General features: G+C 50.9%; 1 long non-coding RNA gene across 1 annotated transcript; it reads right to left on the reverse strand.

The window, feature by feature from the left end:
* Positions 1-261: 261 nt before the first annotated feature.
* Positions 262-8,687, reverse strand: LOC142907699 (uncharacterized). The gene is made up of 4 exons (XR_012931203.1): positions 8,519-8,687; positions 5,947-6,063; positions 1,516-1,660; positions 262-1,149 (listed from the first exon to the last, which is right to left on the reverse strand). It is a non-coding gene; the product is annotated as an uncharacterized LOC142907699 (long non-coding RNA).
* Between the last annotated feature and the right edge of the window lie 666 nt (positions 8,688-9,353).

The raw sequence follows: 9,353 nt of genomic DNA on the forward strand, positions 1-9,353 counted from the left end.
GGATGTTTGTGGTTTTTTGGTAATAACTCTGGAAGGAAACGTCGCAGACCCATCAAGGTGGTACTCGTACTGCTCGCCTCATCGAGAGGAATCAAAATATATGAGTGGTGGTTACGCTATGGGATATGAAATGGACGAGCGACCAATAAAACAACATGTATTATGGGGTTGAATGCTTTTTGCTATTCACAAAATAAAACAAAAGCAGTCATGCAAACATCGAATTTAACACAGCACAGCAAAATCAGTTGCACCATTCAATTCCGCTCGTCCAGACGGGAAGAATTCAATCACATTTATTCGATGCGACGTTTCTTATGCGATTTAATAAGCGACATTTTGACCCCAAACCGAGAGGATTCTGGGATGTTTGTGGTTTTTTGGTGATAACTCTGGAAGGAAACGTCGCAGACCCTTTAATGTGGTACTCGTACTGCTCGCCTCATCGAGAGGAATCCAAATATATGAGTGGTTAAGCTATGGGATATGAAATGGACGAGCGACCAATAAAACAACATGTATTATGGGGTTGAATGCTTTTTGCTATTCACAAAATAAAACAAAAGCAGTCATGCAAACATCGAAGGACAGGTGGGAAAGTTCTACCTTTTACGATGTGGACCAGACAGCACTTAAAGGGTACTCAGAAGATGCTCTGTTATATTAGTTTCAGTGGGCCATTCTCTAGCACAAGGCTTGCATCATCATCACCACCCATCAACATTGCCAGCCATCTAAAACACACTCACACACCCACACACTCACCATGATACTCACACACTCACCCTCAAAAACACGCCCCAACCATCCTACTCTCACACACGTCATGAAAGTCACACATGCACCATTACTCACACACAAGCCTACAAACTCACGATGACAACAGCCGTAATTTGCCACTACATGACGGTGATGTCATCACAACAACCCAGGTGCCATGGGTTGATTGCTGAGCCAGGCTAGGAGCAGGAGGAGGTCACGGAACAGAGCCAGGTGCCATGGGTTGACTGCTGTGCCAGGCTAGGTGCAAGAGGAGGTCATGGGACAGATACTGATGCTATGGGTTGCCTGCTGTGCGACAATCCCACTTGGGCGACAGCCAAGGCCAAAGGTCGGAGTGCAGCCAGAAAACTCCTGAACCTGCACCACCTAGAGAGAAGGGGACATGGAGACATGGGGAGAGAGAGGAGGGAGGGAGACACGGGGAGAGAGAGGAGGGAGGGAGACATGGGGAGATAGAGGAGGGAGACACGGGGAGAGAGAGGAGAGAGACACGGGGAGAGAGAGGAGGGAGACACGGGGAGAGAGTGGAGGGAGACACGGGGAGAGAGAGGAGGGAGACACGGGGAGAAAGAGGAGGGAGACACGGGGAGAGAGGGGAGGGAGACACGGGGAGAGAGAGGAGGGAGACACGGGGGGAGTGAGACAAAGGAGGCACCTGTGGGCCAGATGCCTCCTTTGTCTCCCCCCCACCACCGCCACTGCTGATGTGTCCACACTGCGCTTGGTTCACACCTTCTGGCTGAGTCGACGTAGAGGAGGCCCAGCCAACGAGCCACCACTTCAGAAGCTCGCGAGCCACCGACGGTGACCGTGAGAGGGAATCCAAATCAGCCTCTCGCCACCCACAATGCACAGCGCAGCCTCCACTCGCCCCGGCCTCAGCGGAAGTAGCAGCGGGGGGAGGCGAGGGGGGTGTGGTGGGTGTGGGGGGTGAGGGGGGTGTGGGGGGTGAGGGGGGACATGGGGGGTGGCGCAGGGGGAGTTATGGGGTTGAGGCGTTATGCATAATAAAGGTTTATTTGGGTTAGTCTCCAACACACCGATGTGCCAAAGTAGAAACTAATTGGCACTTTTGTTCACGTGACAAACTTTATTAATTGGCTGTGTCGGGTGGTGACGGGTTTTAAGACATTTATATTTACACGATCTTACCGCAAAAAAAAAAACATGGGATTGGAGAGTTGGGGGTTTAGAGGGTTATGGGTTTAGTGTAATAAAGGTTTGAGGGTTAGGGGTTTTTTAGGGTTTGGGTTGTAGGGGTATAGGGGTTTAAACGGTTAGGAGATTAGAGGGTTAGGTGTTTAGAGGGTTTGGGTTTTAGGGTTTTTAGAGGGTTAGAGGTTTAGAAGGTTGGGGTTTAGAAGGTTAGGTGTTTAGAGGGTTAGGGGTTAGTTAGATTTTGAGATGGTTGGGGTTTAGATGGGTTCGGATTTAGGTTAGGGATTAGGGTTGTAGAATGTTAAGGTTTCGAGGTTTACAGGGTTAAGGGTTCTGAAGGTTACGCTTTAGAAGGACATAGGTTTCGAGGGTTAGGGTTTTAGAGGGTTTGGTTTTTAATGATTTAGAAAGTTGGGGGCTCAAAGAGTTAGGGGTTTGGGTTCAGAGGGTTAGGGGGTTAGAGGCATAGGGGTTTAGAGGGTGAGGAGTTTAGAGGGTGAGGGGTTTAAGGGTTAAGGGGATTAGAAAGTTAGGGTGTTAAGGGTGAAGGAGATTAGAGGGTTATGGTTTTCGGAGTATAGGGGTTTAGAGGGTTAGGGGTATAGAGGCTTAGGTGTTTATAGAGTTAGGGTTTTAGGAATCTATGGGTCTGTGATTAACACGAACCCTATGGGAGACCCAATGATTAACACTGAACCCTATGTGAGCCCCAGTGATTAACACTGAACTCTATGGGAGACACAGTGATTAAAACTGAACTCTATGGGAGCCCCAGTGATTAACACTCAACCCTATGGGAGACCCAGTAAATAACAATGAACCCTATGGAAGACCCAGTAACACTCAACCCTATGGAATGCCCAGTGAGTAACACTGAACTCTATGGGAGACCCAGTGAGTAACACTGAACCCGATGGGAGACCCAGTGATTAATACTGAACCCTATGGGAGACCCAGTAATTAACACTGAACCCTATGGGAGACCCAGTGAGTAACACTGAACCCTATTGGAGCCCCAGTGATTAACACCAAACCCTATGGGAGACCCAGTGATTAACACTCAACCCTATGGGAGACCCAGTGAGTAACACTGAACTCTATGGGAGACCCAGTGAGTAACACGAACCCTATGGGAGACCCATTGATTAACATGCAACCCTATGGGAGACCCAGTGAGCAACACTGAACCCTATGGGAGATCCAGTGATTAACACTTAACCCTATTGGAGCCCCAATGAGTAACACTGAACTCTAAGGAAGTCCCAGTTATTAACACCGAACTCTATGGAAGCCCCAGTTAGTAACACTGAACTCTAAAGCAACCCACTCCCGAGTGTGCTGATTCGGTCTCAATAGGTGCTCGCTAACAGCACATTCCCCAACAGTCTCTTCAGGCTAAAAGGGAATCTCAAACAGGGAATGTATTTGTCTTTGTGTGAGAGTGAGTCAGAGTAAGTTTGTGCGAGGGTGAGTTTGTGAGAGTGAGTGAGTTTGTGCGAGGGTGAGTTTGTGAAAGTGAGTTTGTGAGAGTGAGTGAGCTTGTGAGAGTGAGTGAGTTTGTGAGGGTGAGTGAGTTTTGTGAGAGCGAGTGAGTTTGTGAGAGTAAGTGAGCTTGTGAGAGTGAGTGAGTTTTTGAGAGCGAGTGAGCTTGTGAGAGAGAGTGAGCTTGTGAGAGTAAGTGAGCTTATGAGAGCGAGTGAGTTTGTGAGAACGAGTGAGTTTGGGAGAGCGAGTGAGCTTGTGAGAGCGAGTGAGTGTGTGAGAGTGAGTGAGCATGTGGGAGTGAGTGAGTTTGTGAGAGTGAGTGAGCTTGTGAGAGTGAGTTTGTGAGTGTAAGCTTGTGAGTGTGAGTGAGCTTGTGAGTGTGAGTGAGCATGTGGGAGTGAGTAAGTTTGTGAGAGAGAGCTTGTGAGAGTGAGTGAGCTTGTGAGAGCGAGTTTGTGAGGGTGAGTGAGTTTGTGAGAGTGAGGGAGATTATGAGAGTGAGTTTGTGAGAGCGAGCTTGTGGGAGTGAGTAAGCTTGTGAGAGAGTGATTGAGATTGTGAGAGTGAGTGAGTTTGTGAGAGTGAGTGAGCTTGTGAGAGTGAGTGAGCTTGTGAGAGTGAGTGTGTAGTATAGCGATTAGTGTGCTGCGCTACGAACTTGGCGACCCAGGTTTGATTCCCTCTAATGGTCAACACTGGTGACGATTATCTGAACCAGGCATCCCGTAGGTCAACACAGCCTCAAATGAGTGCCTGCTGAGGTGCACACACCTCACCAGGCACTCATTTGAGGCTGTGTTGACCTACGGCCAACTTCATCTCCCTAGTGGTGATGTGCACACACCTCACCACTAGGGAGACAAAGTTGGCCGTGCCTGTTGCTGGCCACCCACCCCCTCGTGTTCCATGCTGGCTTTCATAGGTGCTTGCTAACAGCATTTGCCCCAACGGTCTGTTATGGCTATACGGGGGATCTTTATCTTTGTGGGTGTTTTTGTGTGTGCGTTTGTGGGTGGGTGAATTATTGAGTAGATGAGTGGGTGACCAAGTGAGAATTGGTGGATGAGAGAGTCTGTGAGTGAGTGAATCTGTGAGTGGTTGAGCGAGTGGATGAGTGAGTAGGTGAGTGAGTAGGTGAGGGAGTGGGTTAGTGAGTGTGTACATTTGTGTGTGAGTGGGTGAGTAGGTGAGAGAGTGGATGATTTGATAAATGAGTGGGTGGGTGAGTGCATTTCTGAGTGAGTTAGTGAGTGGGTCAGTGAGTGGATAATTGAGTGGGTGAGTGGGTGAGTGAGTTTCTGAGTGATTGGGTGGATGGGTGAGTAGTTGAGTGAGTGGATACGTGATTGAGTGAATGAATAAGATAATCATTGGCGAAGTAGCTGAATGAGGAAGTGACGGAAGGAATAAATGTGAAAATGTGGGTGAGTGAGTGACTAATTGAGCAAGTAGATGAGCGCATTTGTGAGTAAGTAAATGAGCAGGTTATTGATTGAGTGGATGAGTGAGTGGGTGAGTGACTGATGGAGTGAGTGGGTGAGTGAGTGATGAAATTATTGGGAGGGTGAGTGGGTGAGTGATATTCTGAGATCGTGGTTAAGAGAGTGGATGCTTGAATGAGTGGAAGAGTGGATAGGTAAGTGGGTGAGTGAGTGTGTGGGTGAGTAGGTGAATGAGTTTCTGAATGAGTGGCTGAGTAAGTGGGTTGTTGAATGAGTGAGTAGTTGAGTGAGTGGATGAGTGAATGGATGAAATGATTGAGTGGATGGGTTAATGGTTGGGAGTGAGTCGGTGGGTGGATGAATGAGTTTCGGAGTGAGTGGATGAGTGAGTGAGTGAGTCTGCAAGTGAGCGAGTTGGTCAGTGAGTGGCTGAGCGAGTGAATGAGTAAGTAGGTCAGTGAGTGGGTGCGGATAAGTGAGGTAGTATTTAAGTAAGTGGGTCGGTGGTTGAGTGAGTTTCTGAATAAGTTAGTGGGTGAGAGCTTCTTAGTGAGTCTGTGAGCGATTGAGTCTGTGAGTGAGCGAGTCTATCAGAGAGGGAGTCTGTGAGCGAGTAAGTAAGTGGGTGAATCTGTGTGCACATGGGGAAGTGGGCGAGTGAGTGCACGAGTGGGTGAATTATTTTGTGAGTCAGTTTCTGAGCGTGTGAGTGGGTGAGTTTATGAGTGATTATGTGAGTGGATGCACGAGTGGGTGAGCAAGTGGGTGGGTAAATGGGTGAGAGAGTTCTTGAGTGAGTGGCTGAGTAGGTGAGGGATTGGGTGAACGAGTAAGCCTGTGAGTCGTTGAGTGGATGAGTGCACGAGTGGATGAGTCTGTGCGAGTCTATGGGTCTTTGTGCAAGAATATTGTCTGTGTTTCGACGGGTCTTTGTTTGAGTTAATTGGTTTCTGTGTAAGTCTATGGGTCTGTGTGAGTCTATGGATCTATGTGCGAGTCTTTAGGTCTCTGTGTGGTGCACATAGCCTGGCATGTGAGTAGGGGGTACTGTAACCCTGTGTGTATGTGGGTGGGATACCGTAACCCTGTGCGAGGGGATCTTTCCACCCTGGGGCAGAGGGAGGATCATGAAGGTGGACCTGGAAGAGCTCGGCTTGGGAGACGAACCTTCCTCCTCCTGCTTCTTGTTATTGTGCTGGGGGGTAGGGGGTGTGGAGAGGGAGGAAGGAAGGAGGAAGAGAGGAAACTAAACTATTTATATTTTACGAGGTGAGGCCCACCGAGCTACACAGCTCTTCTTCAGAATAGAAAAGGCCAAAAATTATCGGTCAACGAAGTGGCTTATCATCACGTCGACATTATAGAAACCTAACACTCTGAACGCGACCACAGGGAGAGAGAGACATGCAAACTTAAATATATAGCAGGTGTGAGGGTAGGGATCGAACCCACGACCTCCTGTATAAAAGGCGAGGTAGTTACGGGAGAAAGGAGAGGGATAGAGAGGCAGGGAAAGAGAGGGAGGTAGAGGGGGTGGGGGAGAGTGGGGGGGGAGGGGAAGGAAGAGTGGGTAGTGGGTAAAGGGAGGGGGGGCAAATAAGTCAAACTCACGTTATTGCTTGCACTCACCATGATACAATCACCATCAAACTCACACCGTCACATACCATCACTCACATCCTCACCACAATACTCACACACCCACACACACTCACCCTCATAAACACACCATTACTATCCAACTCGCACACACGACATGATAGTCACACACTCAATCACCATTACTTACACAAAAGCCCACCAACTCACAACAATGGCCACCATTCGCCACTACGTGGCGGTAATATCATCACAACAAACCAGGTGCCATGGGTTGACTGCTGTACCAGGCTAGATGCAGGAGGAGTACACGGGACAGACCCAGGTGCCATGGGTTGACTGCTGTACCAGGCTAGGTGCAGGAGGAGGTCACGGGACAGATCCTGATGCTATGGGTTGACTGCTGTGCGACAAATCCACTCGAGTGACAGCCAAGGTCAAAGGTTGGAGTGCAGCCAGTAAACTCCTGACCCCTGAACCTGGACCACCCAGAAATAAGAGCGGGATGGAGACACAGGGAGAGAGAGGAGGGAGACACGGGGAGAGAAAGCAGAGGTAGGAGGCGAGTGCGTGGAGGAAGCGAAAGCTCCTCTAGAGATGCAGGAGGTAAAGATGGTCCAGAATCAACGACGACTGCAAGGTATGCTGGGAGGCAAGGTCATGTGACCAACGCGGCACAGGGGCGGCAGTGCTGGCTGGAGCCATCGCTGTTGGAGTCGCATGGGCAGAGGACCCAGAACGCATCCTTCATCCCAGCACCTGCACCAACCACAATCACCACCACAACTATAACCAAAACAACCATAAAATAACCACAACTAAAACCACACCTCCAATTAGCACGGTTGGCTGGGTAGGGTGTGATAGAAGTTCAAAATATATACAACTACCATAACAACCATCATAACCACCTACACCACAACTATGACCATTACAACCACCACCTACACAATTAAAACAAATATAACCACAAACACCACAACCGCACGTATAACCACAACCTACACAACCACAATTATAACCACAACCAAAACCACCATAAGCACCACAACCAGAGCCACAATTACCATAACAAACCAACATAACCACCTACACCACAACTGTAACCTCAACCACCACTACAACCACCTATATAACCAAAACTAAAGCCACAATTATAATCACAACCACCACAACCACCATCATAACCACAACAACCACCACCACAACCACCACAACCACCACCACGACCGCCACCACGATCACCACCACGACCACCACCACGACCACCACCACGACCACCACCACCATAACCAAACAAAAATATTGACGCAGATACTACACAACCACTGCATGAAGGGTCTCTATCCCTCTGTGGGTGGGTGCGTGAGTTGATGAGTGGGTGGGTGAGTTGATGAGTGGGTGGGTGGGTGAGTGAGTGGCTGAGTGAGTGGGTGGGTGGCTGAGTGAGTGGGTGGCTGAGTGAGTGGGTGGATGAGTGGGTGGCTGAGTGAGTGGGTGGGTGGCTGAGTGAGTGAGTGGGTGGATGAGTGGGTGGCTGAGTGAGTGGGTGGCTGAGTGAGTGGGTGACTGAGTGAGTGGGTGGCTGAGTGAGTGGGTGACTGAGTGAGTGGGTGGCTGAGTGAGTGGGTGGCTGAGTGAGTGGGTGGCTGAGTGGCTGAGTGGGTGGCTGAGTGAGTTGGTGGCTGAGTGGGTGGCTGAGTGTGAAATGGACTCGAACCTGCACCTCTGCATTGCAAGTCCAGTGAGCTCACGGCCCGCGTGTGGAGGGGTAAAGTGTGGCTACGCCCAGCGTGGAAGAGGAGACCAAATACTCCACATCGCGGCCTCTAGTGGAGACCATTTCTGCCACGACAACAAATCCGTCCCTCCAGAGATACAAAAAAACTAAATTTAACTCATCCCATCAGCCGCAATCTGGCAGTGCCTCTCCTCATCATCATCAGCAGGGCCGTGAACTCAGCAGGCGCCTAGCGCGTGACGGCTGTGGGCCAGGCGCCTCCTCTGCCTCCCCCTCCCCCGCACCACCGCCACTGCTGCTGTGTCCACACCGTGCAAGCTTCTCGCCTTCTTCGGGCTGAGTCGACGTAGAGGTGGCCCAGCCAGCGAGCCGCCGCTTCAGAAGCTCGCGAGCCACCGACGGTGGCCGTGAGCGGGAATCCAAATCGGCCGCTCGCCACCCACAATGCACAGCGCCGCCTCCACTCGCCCCGGCCTCAGCGGAAGAAGCAGCGGGGGGAGGGGCGGGGTGAGGGGGGTAAAGGGGTGGGGCGAGGGGGTGTGGCCATGGGGGGGAGGAGCTCCGGTGGGGGGAGGGGCTCAGGGCTGTTACGTCGCAGTGGGCGTGGTCTCATGGTACCGCCCCCTCGTCTCGAGCCACGCGCTTCCCCCTGGCAGTTTGTCCGTTAGAGAGGCGGGGAGTGCATCTGGCGAAGGTGAGGAGCGGTGAGGTGATGTGAGTCTGTGTGTGAGTCTGTGTGTGTGAGTCTGTGTGTGTGTGAGTCTGTGTGTGTGTCTGTGTGTGTGTGAGTCTGTGTCTGTGTGTGTGTGAGTCTGTGTGTGTGTGAGTCTGTGTGTGTGTGAGTCTGTGTGTGTGTGAGTCTGTGTGTGTGTAGTGGTTAACGCGCCGCGCTATGAACCCGGTGATCCCGAGTTGGATTCCCTCTCAAGGCCAACACGGTGGCGATTATGTGAACCGGTCCTGGGCCTCCCCTAGGTCGACTCAGCCTCAAATGAGTACCTGGTGTGGTGTGAAAGCGTCGCCACTAGGGAGACAAAGGCGGTCGGGCGTTGTGTTGGCCACCCATTCCCTCGTGTGCCGTTCTGGCCTTCATAGGTACTGCTGGCTATCAGCACTTCCCCAACAGTCTATTTCATCTATAAGGG

The sequence above is a fragment of the Petromyzon marinus genome, chromosome 82, assembly GCF_048934315.1.
Source record: "Petromyzon marinus isolate PM22_M1 ecotype Great Lakes invasive population chromosome 82, UKy_Petmar_22M1.pri1.0, whole genome shotgun sequence".
Lineage (NCBI taxonomy): Eukaryota > Metazoa > Chordata > Hyperoartia > Petromyzontiformes > Petromyzontidae > Petromyzon > Petromyzon marinus.